Consider the following 12,122-nt stretch of genomic DNA (forward strand, 5'->3'; position numbering starts at 1 on the left):
AGTCTTATTTTTCAGCTAACCTATTATCTAAAAAGAAATCATCATTTCTTTAAAACTTATTAGACATTGTAATGGTATCACAACTTTTTGGTCATCCTGTAGAATTACATAGACTACTGCACTGAAACAGACCATTCAGCTCAACTGGATCATGACGGTGTTTATATTCCACATGAGCCTCTACCTGTCCTCACGCTATCTCCCTCTATTCCCTTCTCCCCCATATGTATGTACAGGAAGTGACATCTGCGGCAATCTAATGCCTTATTGATAATAATACAATTTCTCTCCAGCATTGTACAGATCACTGGTTATTTGCCTGTGCAAAGTTAGCAAGAGTTTGGAGCATCCTTGCTGATCTATTAATATTTTGTGCCCACCCTCCCTCGCATGTGTGAGGATGTGGGGTTAGGACTTGACTGGTCTCAGCTGTGTTCTCTTAGCCCCTTTGTGTGGTTGAATATCCTGCTGACAGTCCCAGACAAGATTTACAAGTGACAATTGACCACTCAGGCTGGATACTGATACAAGAAGGCTGCCGGCACCCACAGACCTGTGCTCCAGCTAAAGGGGAATAAATACACAACACAAGTTTGCAACCTCTCAAATATCTAACCAAACAATGACTCACGGAACTTGCTTCGTGCACTTCCATCACTTCCTCCTAGGACACCTTAGATTAATTTAGAGTACAGTCCAGCGCAGTCTAGGAACCTCAACCTTACATCACCATTCCCAGCTCTCTATACTCCGCGAGACGTGAAAACATCACAAAAATTGAGCCACCTTTCTCCTGTAGATTTTAGTCCCACACATCTTGCAAATTATATTTAGAACTCTTCATTCACTTGGTTTGCACACCAACAAACCTTTATTTCACAGGCTATTCTGTGATAAAGACCAATTTGGTCCAGGGCCCTGAGAGGTTGTTAAAAGACAGCTTTGATTGTATATGGTCCTTTGCATCAATACCTCTGCAGTTCACTAAAAAAAACTTTCTTCACGATTATTTCTAAGTTACGGTTTCTTATCAGTGGCAATACATTGAAAATGAGATTTTGACTGGCTGACCCAGTTCAGTCAGCATTTGTGCAATGAGCAAAATTGGTTTGAAAACATTTTTTGAATTCCACCCAGAGCTTGACAGATTATCAACAGAGATGTAGTTCTAAAGAGCAAGATTGATAATGGTCCCAAAGAAAAAAAGCATCACGTCTATTTGTGATTTCTCCTTAGTTACTAGATTGCAGATCAGTATAGGTCAGATACTTGTCCTGATGCCTTGGGTGATCTCAGATGTTTGGTATGTTTGAAAAAAACTCTTCAGGTGATTAAACCATAGAGATACTCAATGTTTTTATATCTTAGTCCCACTGAAAAGAACATGCGTGTGTACATGCGCATTTCATCTTGTCTGATGCATATTTCTGTGTTTGCCCTTGCATCACTTCACAGGCTTCTCTATAAAAGCAATTTTTGGCATGCTTGTGATATCATCAGTGCATAGCACCAGATGAGATTCAAAGCCATATCATCTGAGGTCATTCATCAGTCAGGCTGCTGGGGACGTGGGGGGGTTCATATGTTGTTCATGTATGCAAGTCTGTCTATTTAGCCTTGTGCTGGAAGAACCTGAGATTCTCTGATTGCCTAGCACTAAGTAGGAACCCGCTTGATGGTCAATTGGCGGGTCGCTTTTCTGAGGGTAATAATAATCCTTAATAATAATCCTTGCATTTGATATAGCGCTTTTCACGTCGGGAGGACGTCCCAAAGCGCTTCACAGAACACACTGTAAAGTGAGTTGACTGTATATTTGTGGGCGAACGCGGCAGCCAATTGCGCACAGCAATGTCCCACAAACAGTCGTAGATTGAAAATGACCAATTTATTATTGTTTTTGGTTTTGGAGGGATTATTATTAGGCGTGTGGAGTAAGGAAACTTGCCCAAGGTTTCGCCCTGCCTGGAATTGAACTCAGGTCTCTCGCTTGCAAAGCGAGTGCTCTAACCACTGAGCTACAGGACTCCTCAATAATCTCTTTAAAAAAATGTGGTCACTTAATCTATGACTGTTTGTGGGACACTGCTGTGCACAACTGGCTCCCGTGTTTTGCCCACAAAATATACAGTCAATTCACTTTACAGTATATTCTGTGAAACACTTTCAGACTTCTCGAAAATGTGATAAGGCACTATATCAAATGCAAGGATTATTATTATTATCTCTCACTGTCGAAACTCACAGAAGTGTAATAATCATTTGAGCAAGGACAGTGACATGTGTCCATAGAAATGTGTACAAATAGAAGTATAATATATTTAATTACCTTCAAAAGTGGAGAACATTGATGAGCAATAAAAAGGTCACATTAACAGGTTGGTAGGTTGTAAGAAGGAAGTTATTATTTATGGCTTATGCATTAGGTTTTACAGTTAAGGAATCAAGTTCATAACAAATTCCAACACTACTTTAATCACTTATTTCTCTCATACTTCCTTCACTTAAAATACATTGGATGAAGTAATAATTAATAAAGTAATAAATAATAAAATAAGATTATTATTAAGTAAAAAACAAACAATCCTTGAAATGTAATGCCAGAAGCTCCACTCCTCACCCCAAGCTCCAAAACCTAGAAATATGATAATCAAAACAGTAGGAGAGGACTTTATTCACTATTATATAAAATAAATAAAAGGGCTCAGATTTCCTCGTTAGTAGAAGCAAGAAGGTATCTTAGTACTGTACAATGCCACTTCAGATGTAGGAATTTACATTTGGATGCACCAAACAGCAGAACAACAGAACACATATTTAGGATTGCAACAAGCAATTTCAGGACAGAAACCAGTAGGTATTTCTTTACTCATAGGGTAATTAACAATTGAAACCGGTGACGAAGAGTAGGAGGGCAAGTCACCTGACTCATTAAAAAAAACTGCATGAAGCTATGATGGGAGGACGGTAGGGCAGGTATGAGATCAAATTGGCTGGAGTTCTTCTTCATTCCGAACCTCTCTTTGAGATCTTGTTAAGATTGAGCAAGTTATGTTGCAAGTTACGTACTAGAATCTATTAAATGTACAACATTTGTAATTCTATCAAAAGGTTGGCATTCTTCATTTCATTTGCAACTTTTGAGACACTTTTTCAAAGTTGGCAACAGTTTGTTTTGGTTCAACTTCACATAATATTGATTGGGAAAGTATCATAAAATATCATTACGTAAATCATACAAATACCTTGTATTTTGTTTAAAGATAGTTTGTCAGTTTCTTTTACTTGTAATGCACTATTATTTAAAGAAATTCAGTCTTAAAAAAAACTGTACAATTGCAATTTCATCAGCAACAGCATGTTAGCAGTGGACAGAACTCAATGAAGAGTCTATGTCCCCGTTAATATTCTGACATCTGGAGGAAGGTGTAGACCAAAGTACAGGGTAGAAAGGTTATTAAATCAATAGTGCATTGGATCATTTTTTCATTTGGGAGAAAAGTACCATTAACTAATTGGTCTTCAATGGCAAATGTCAGCCTGGCTCACTTGGTAGCACTCTCGTCTCCGAGTCAGAATGTTGTGCGTTCAAGCCCCAAGTGGGGACTTCAGGCTTGTGCTTGAGGCTGACACTCCAGTGTAGTGCTGGGAGTGTGCTGCACTAGTGGGAGTGCCATCGTTGGATGAGATTTTAAATCAAAGTCCCACCTGCCTGTTCAGGTGGATGTAAAGATCACAAGGCACTTTTAGAAAAGAGAATGGAGTTTCCCCTGGTGTCCTGACCAACAATCTCCATATAAAAGTTAGCCATTCACTTAATTGCTGTTTGTGGGACATTGTTGTGTGCAAATTGACTGCTGCGTTTGCCTACAAATACACAATTACAACACTTCAAAGTAAATCCTCTGAAACGCTTTGAGGCATCTTAATAATAAAGCATTTTATCAAATGCAAGAATTATTTATTATTTTAACATCTTTAATTGGATCCTGAAAATACAATTTTCCAAAAAATGTTAGGCTCTTGTTTTGTGTTGTACTAAACTTATCCAGACTTCTCTGGTTCTTTACACTTACACACATGAATCTATTAAAGTTGCTTCAAAAATGACAGTAATCCTGGTGTTTGATATAGTGCCCAGGACATTTAAATGCATGTATAGGACATCTCTTATATCAGAATCTATTATAAAATGTATTGACTGTGTGTTATATAAACCCATCTCACTGCATTGCTGGTTCCAAGAATGCACACACAAAACAATTTTGCATTGATATAGCATCTTTCATGTCAAGAGGACATTTCAACATGCTTGAAGGTAAATGGGTTCTGGGAATGCACATTGTATGCACCATTTAGCTGTTGTTTCAATATGAATCCCAGGATTTTTGTGTTCAATTTCTCCCCCTCACTTGGCCAATTTTCTCCTATTTACTTTACAAAAAGGGACCCCCCCCCCCCAACCTTAAAAATACCTGGGGTATTATTTGTGAATAAAAACTAAGATTAACGGTCCTTACTAACAGTATTGCTTTCAATCACGTCTGTACATTACATTTTGAGCTGCATGACCGACACTAAGGTGTAAAGTACAGGTTTGTCACTGGTAGTTTTGGCAGGAGTAATTTACGATGATGAATTAAAAAGGATATTGCACAAGATTAAAGCATATTGGCTCAAGTGCAATTTTCCTTCAAGCGTATTGCTATCACTACACTAAAGTGAGTGACATCATTGCTTGTTGATAGTGCAACTGTATTATCTGCATGGTAACAACTAAAGACCAAAGAACAAACTCTGCAAACATAAACCCACACAAAGTTTCAGGACAATTTGAAATGGAAAATGCTGCCTTCTCTTTGGAAATAAGTTTCTACCATTACTTATTTTCCACATCCCAAGATGCGTAATTTCTCCAGACTCACAGCTACATCAAAGGCTAAGAAGCAGACCGCACCTTTCATAACCCTGGGCGAATAAGTGTCATTGCAACATCATGCTGTACAAAGTGAATTAAAAAAAACCATAAAAGCAGTTCAAAAGTCTCATTGATGGCTAAAGTTAAAGGCACCCCGTTGAACCATACAGATTATAAGGTTATACAGTCTTAATTCCCATTACTGAGCAGCAGTGGAGTAATAGGAATTATTTTAGCGCACTGGTGGGAAGGGTGCAGGGGGAGGGGATAGGGAGAAAATCATCCAAAGTTCCCAATTCTGATCCATAAACTAGTGACTCACCGCTAGAAAATGTGCGAAACACTGCCATGTTTAAACACAAATTACATAGTCACCATACTTTGCAGCAAAATGTTTTGACTCCACCACTGTCAAGAATTCCGGGACGCTATCCTGAGTGAAGAGTGCTATATAAATGCAAGTTGTTGTTGAAGCTCTTTGAGAGTCTCACCGACATGATAAAGCACTAACATCAAATGTAAGGATTATTATTACTGTAAAGGCCACTTGAGTGAGTCACCTTTAGAACTGAATGCCAGCAAGATTCAGCACTGTCTGGGGAGAAGGGAAGATTTGACAGGATGAAATATCTGATACTTTCTCTCATCTGGGGGTTCTCTTTGTAAACCATTGAACTTGGGTTACATTTGGACTGAGACTCACAGATACCTTGCTTGTTACCTGTCTTGTGATTCAGCCTGGCTCATTCGGTAGCATTCTCGCCTCTGTGTCAGAAGATTGTGGGTTCAAGCCCCACGTTGGGACTTGGAACTCAAATAGTCTAGCTTGACGCTCCATTGCAGTGCTGGGCATGTGGGATGCATTTGTTGGCGGTGCCGTCCTTCAGATGTATTATCGGTTAAACTGAGAGCTTATCTGATTGTTCAGGTAGACATTAAAGATCCCATTGCGCTATTCAAAAAGAGAAGGTAATTTCTCCTGCTGCCCTCACCAACATTACCCTTTTAAAATTCAGTGATCCACTTCACGGCAGTTTGTGGGACATTGCTATGCGCTAAATTTGCTGCCGCACTCACCCATAAGACACAATTACTCTACTTTACAGTAAATCCAGTGAAGTGCTTTGAGTCATCCTCCTGACATGAAAGGCACTATACTAAGTGTAAGGATTAGTATTATCGTCTTACATCTGAGGCAAACAACATAATAACCAAGTAGGCACAACTTGGGCTGCAAACAATTTCCTTTCACCAGATCTGTATATTCAAGTTGTAAGTTTAGAATGTATTACTTCGCTGTTTTAGATTGAGAACCACCCGACCAAACGCACTTCAGATTATTTGAATTCAAGTTAAAAAATGTAGGTTTGACCTGTCTGGGCTGGAAAGGATAAAGTACTCAGACCTCAGTGATAGATCAAATACAGTATCATGTGTAGGTTAAGCTGCCAGAGGCATTTTTCTTATATCATAGGATATATAATTTGGAATCAATAGAATACTTATGAATTCAAAGTAAGTAAATTGTAAATGGGCTTGCTGAACTGTGAAACAAACTGGATATTCAACTTTTCCCATTCTCTAAATGCACTTATTTATAGCTTGTACATCTTGCAACTGCTATTTCCTTCAAAACATATATATATTTATGTGTATATACTGTTAGAAGCACAAAGAGTACTTTTAAACATTTCTATTCTCTTCAGCTACCATTGACCTCCTTCCAATTAAGTTTTTTTCCTAATTATAGATTTCATTACTACTATATTGGTCAATTTATTCGTTGAACTCACTTCCAGCACAGAAAAGATAGAAGAGGAATAAATAAAGAAATTTGCACTGCCTAAAGATAAACCCTACATTTGATACAGTGCCTTATCAGGTAGTCAAAACATCTCAAAAGATTTGTCTAGTGTAGTAACTGTCTATTTATAGGCGAATGCCACAGTCAATTTGTGCACAGCAATGTCCTACAAACAGTCAAGATGCGAATGATCAATTTTATATGGAGGATGGTTGGCCAGGACACATGGAGAAATTCCATTCTCTTGTCAAATAATGCCCTGGGATCTTTAATGTCCACCTGAAAAACAAATGTCTCATCTGATGGCAGCACCTCTGACAATGCAGCACTCCCCCAGCAATGCAATGGGGGTATCATCCTAGACTATGGACTCTGAATCCTGATGTGCGACTTGAATCCACAAGCTTTCGATTTAGAGTGCAGAGACAAGAGTGCTAACAACTGAGCCATGTTGAAACTTAATAGAAATAACCTTGGAGCAATCTGAAATATTGTGACATTGGATACAAATCCACAAGGATCATCATAAGGATAACTGCTTATCCCAGGTGAGGTGTTTCCCAGTAGGAGCAAAAATGTAAAGAAAACTATTTAAAATGTTGTCCAGTAAACATGGGCCTCTCCCCTAGTAACCATTCACAAGGCAGCATTGAGTGATCCTGCATCCCACCGCTCCATGTCACCAACATTAGCTGGACATAATGTTAAAAATATTTGCTAGATGGACAAAAACAAGTTGAGAGCCATAAAGAGTGAAACGACCTAGTGTGCTATTCTCCCCCACCCCACTCAAATACTGGATATCGTCCTGTCTAATCCCACTGAACAACAATCAGCGATTTTAAACATTTACAAATAGTGTAGATCTAGTGGTTGTTTAACAGTCACTTAACTTTTGGTTGTCATCTTTCCCTCTATACAGGGTTTAAATCACTTTGAGCTGAATGACAGTTGTTTCATCCAGCCTTCAGCAGGGGAAAAGGATGTGGGGGGGGAAGAGTATTGGCAGCACTGTACACCTCTATAAAATGTGCACTTGTACCACTTTACAGCAATTCTGTACAGCAAAGGTCACCATTGAGGGGACATTACTCATTTCACAGTCATAAATCTAGACTTCAATGCTAAACATATACTACTGTAGCGTAATTTATTCTTTCCATACATTCATAAAACTTGTTACTGATGAACAGGCAATCAAACTACATGGACCTGATGCCACATTAGCAGGTTCTTGAAACCACTTGTCCCCTATTGTAAACAATTTAATGAATGTTACATCTACTTTAATTTCAGTAAACAAACTTTTTTTAAAAAAAACACACTCGTGCTAAAATACTGGATCCAACACAGGACTCCCGATTTAACAAAACAGAAATTCTTAAATCTACAAGACACACATGTGGATCCGAGCTGGGGCTCGACAGGAAATTTTCCATTTAAATTCACCAATTGTTGATGTATTTGTACAATTAGAATTTAATTGGGTCTCTCTGAGCGGACACAACAGTGGTGAACAATTGGTAAGTATATAAAAGACCCATCCAGCTCATGGGGTGGAGGGGAGAAAAGAAAGGTCTAGGTTTCTAACACCAAGAATTTCCTAAAATCCAGAATTTTTCATATTTCAAAAAAAAAGCTCTATTCTGTCCTTCCCCTGGCCTGAAACAGAAGTGATCACCAGCAGAGAGGACAACCAGCCTGGAACAGGGGAGAGAACAACCAGCCTGGAACAGGGGAGAGGACAACCAGCCTGGAACGGGTGAGAGGACAACCAGCCTGAAACAGGGGAGAGGACAACCAGCCTGGAACAGGGGAGAGAGGACAACCAGCCTGGAACAGGGGAGAGGACAACCAGCCTGGAACAGGGGAGAGGACAACCAGCCTGGAACAGGGGAGAGGACAACCAGCCTGGAACAGGGGAGAGACAACCAGCCTGGAACAGGGGAGAGAGGACAACCAGCCTGGAACAGGGGAGAGAGGACAACCAGCCTGGAACAGGGGAGAGAGGACAACCAGCCTGGAACAGGGGAGAAGACAACCAGCCTGGAACAGGGGAGAGAGGACAACCAGCCTGGAACAGGGGAGAGAGGACAACCAGCCTGGAACAGGGGAGAGAGGACAACCAGCCTGGAACAGGGGAGAGAGGACAACCAGCCTGGAACAGGGGAGAGAGGACAACCAGCCTGGAACAGGGGAGAGAGGACAACCAGCCTGGAACAGGGGAGAGAGGACAACCAGCCTGGAACAGGGGAGAGAGGACAACCAGCCTGGAACAGGGGAGAGAGGGCAACCAGCCTGGAACAGGGGAGAGAGGGCAACCAGCCTGGAACAGGGGAGAGAGGGCAACCAGCCTGGAACAGGGGAGAGAGGACAACCAGCCTGGAACAGGGGAGAGAGGACAACCAGCCTGGAACAGGGGAGAGAGGACAACCAGCCTGGAACAGGGGAGAGAGGACAACCAGCCTGGAACAGGGGAGAGAGGACAACCAGCCTGGAACAGGGGAGAGAGGACAACCAGCCTGGAACAGGGGAGAGAGGACAACCAGCCTGGAACAGGGGAGAGAGGACAACCAGCCTGGAACAGGGGGAGAGAGGACAACCAGCCTGGAACAGGGGAGAGAGGACAACCAGCCTGGAACAGGGGAGAGAGGACAACCAGCCTGGAACAGGGGGAGAGAGAGGACAACCAGCCTGGAACAGGGGAGAGAGGACAACCAGCCTGGAACAGGGGAGAGAGGACAACCAGCCTGGAACAGGGGAGAGAGGACAACCAGCCTGGAACAGAGGGAGAGAGGACAACCAGCCTGGAACAGGGGAGAGAGGACAACCAGCCTGGAACAGGGGAGAGAGGGCAAACCAGCCTGGAACAGGGGAGAGAGGACAACCAGCCTGGAACAGGGGGAGAGAGGACAACCAGCCTGGAACAGGGGGAGAGAGGACAACCAGCCTGGAACAGGGGAGAGAGGACAACCAGCCTGGAACAGGGGGAGAGAGGACAACCAGCCTGGAACAGGGGAGAGAGGACAACCAGCCTGGAACAGGGGAGAGAGGACAACCAGCCTGGAACAGGGGAGAGAGAGGACAACCAGCCTGGAACAGGGGGAGAGAGAGGACAACCAGCCTGGAACAGGGGGAGAGAGAGGACAACCAGCCTGGAACAGGGGGAGAGAGGACAACCAGCCTGGAACAGGGGGAGAGAGAGGACAACCAGCCTGGAACAGGGGGAGAGAGGACAAACCAGTAGCCAGCAGCCAGGGGAACCTTTCACCCAGTGTAACGCAAGTAAAACACAAAAAGATATTCCACGCAGTTTCCAGTTGAAGAAATGCATTTTTTTTAAAAAAAAAATACATAAATACATAAATAATAAATAAATAAATAAATAAAAGAGGGAGAGAGAGAGAGAGAGAGAGAAATCCCCCTTTAAAAAAAACAAACCCACACGAGACGTTCAAGAAAAGCAATTACCCCTCTTCCCCCCTTTCTCTCTCTCTCTCTCTGTCTCTCTCTCTCTCTCTCTATCTCTCTCTTATCCCCGACACGTGAGAAGAGGGCCGCAGATGAACTTATTTTCTGTGTGTGGGTGACTTACTTCCAACCAGACTCGAGGCTCCAGCCCCGGCCAAACGCCTTCCTCTCAAAACTCTTCCGTCCTCTTGTTTCACAAACGTGAACCAGCAATTTGTAAACTATTTTGTTTTTTTTTCCCCCCTTTAAAAGCGAGTGAGGTGGAAGGGGGGAGTGAGGGGGGGGGGTTGAGGGAGGGAAATCCAGAGAGAGAGAGAGAGAGAGGGGAGAGAGAGGGGAGAGGGGGTGTGTTATATATATATATATATAGTTTCTTTTAAAAAAAGACATATACATATACACACACACACACACTGTATCCAACTCTCTCTCTCTCTCACACACACACACACTCTCACACTCACTCACTCACTCACTCACAAGAAGGGTTTCTCTCTCTCTCTCTCTCTCTATTCAGTAAAACTTAAAACCACAGGATGAGGTCATTGGTTTAAAAATAAAAAAAAGTGTGTGTGTGTGTGTGTGGGGTGTGTGTGTGTGTGGGGAGAGGGGGGGGAGAATGCCGTCATTTTAAACCAATCCCCACCGACAGCCGCTTCCCTTTCCCTGAGACAGAGGCTGCGAGGCGGCCAACTGCGACCTCAATTAACTCTGCGAGTCTCCCGGTCCCGGTCCCGGTGCCCAGAGCCCAGAGCCCAGACCAGAGCTGTGTTATTTTTTTTTGCATCAATGTCGCCTCCGTTTAGAAACTGCATTCTTTTCGACTTCTCTTTATTTCTCTCTCTCTCTCTCCCTCTCTCCCTCTCTCTCTCCCTCTCCCTCTCTCTCTGTGTCTCTCCCCTCCACTCTTTGCCTTTCTTTGATACTTTTGTCTCTGGCGTTGGGCGTTGTGATTACACAGCGGCCGTAGTCTCGACTCTGGAAGGGACAATGCTTGGTATTCAAATTACTCTAATGCCTGGGAGCCCTTCCAAAGAATTTTTCTCTCTCTCCCCCTACCCCCTCCCTTCCCTTCCCCCTCCTCCTCCTCTCTCTCTCTCTCTCCCCCTCCCTCTCTCTCTCTCTCTCTCCCCCTCCCTCTCCCTCTCTCTCTCTTCATGGTGGAGGGTTAAATCTGAGTGCTTGCTCTGAAGATTTTATATATGTCACTATGTGTGTGTGTGTGTGTACATATATATATATATTTCTGCAAACGTGTTAAAAGCTGCAGATCGGAAATAAAACCCCAGGGGGAAAGCATTGGAGCAATCGAAAGAGAAAGATTTGTTGACCTCTCTTGGTTGCTGGTAGTGTGTGTGTGTGGGGGGGGGTGTTAGGGGTAGACGAGGATGGATGTCATCAACAATATTTGTGCTAAAAAAAGAGATGTTTTGATTTTAAAGCCTGACTTTTCTTGGGGGAGGGGAAACAGCTCCACTTTGATTTTCAAATGGATTCTCAAATGCTGCCAATGTGCTTCCAAGTCGTTTATGATTTTAAATAAAATAACTCTCCTGTAAACTCAGGCATAGAAATGAACAACAGCCGGCAATTAAGATATTGCATTTGGGATTATTCTTTTTTCAGGTGAGATCTGACAGGTTAAATGGTGTTGCGGATTTATTAGATAAAATTGCACTTCTCTATTTGTCGATAGACTTTGACTTTGTGGGGGATGTTTCTGGGCGAAGCAAAGGATTAAGTGTGGCACCGTAGCCTGCTGTGTTTGCAGAGCATTAATAATAATAATAATAATCCTTGCATTTGATATAGCGCTTTTCACGTTGGGAGGACGTCGTAAAAGGCAGACGAAAAATCTTCCCCAAACCATTTTGATGGCGATGTCCCTTTAAATTTAACATCATGAGCGCATTTGCACACCCACACAAG

At 42.5% G+C, this 12,122-nt stretch overlaps 1 protein-coding gene across 1 annotated transcript in view; it reads right to left on the reverse strand.

Annotated features, from left to right (window-relative positions):
• dusp16 (dual specificity phosphatase 16) overlaps window positions 1-10,451 on the reverse strand; it is a 39,920-nt gene extending 29,469 nt beyond the window's left edge. Inside the window, exon 1 of the mRNA XM_042335363.1 lies at window positions 10,318-10,451. The gene's annotated coding sequence lies outside the window, so the exon portion shown is untranslated. The remainder of the gene's footprint in view (window positions 1-10,317) is intronic.
• Between the last annotated feature and the right edge of the window lie 1,671 nt (window positions 10,452-12,122).

This window comes from Callorhinchus milii, unplaced genomic scaffold, assembly GCF_018977255.1.
Source record: "Callorhinchus milii isolate IMCB2004 unplaced genomic scaffold, IMCB_Cmil_1.0 Scaffold5, whole genome shotgun sequence".
NCBI lineage: Eukaryota > Metazoa > Chordata > Chondrichthyes > Chimaeriformes > Callorhinchidae > Callorhinchus > Callorhinchus milii.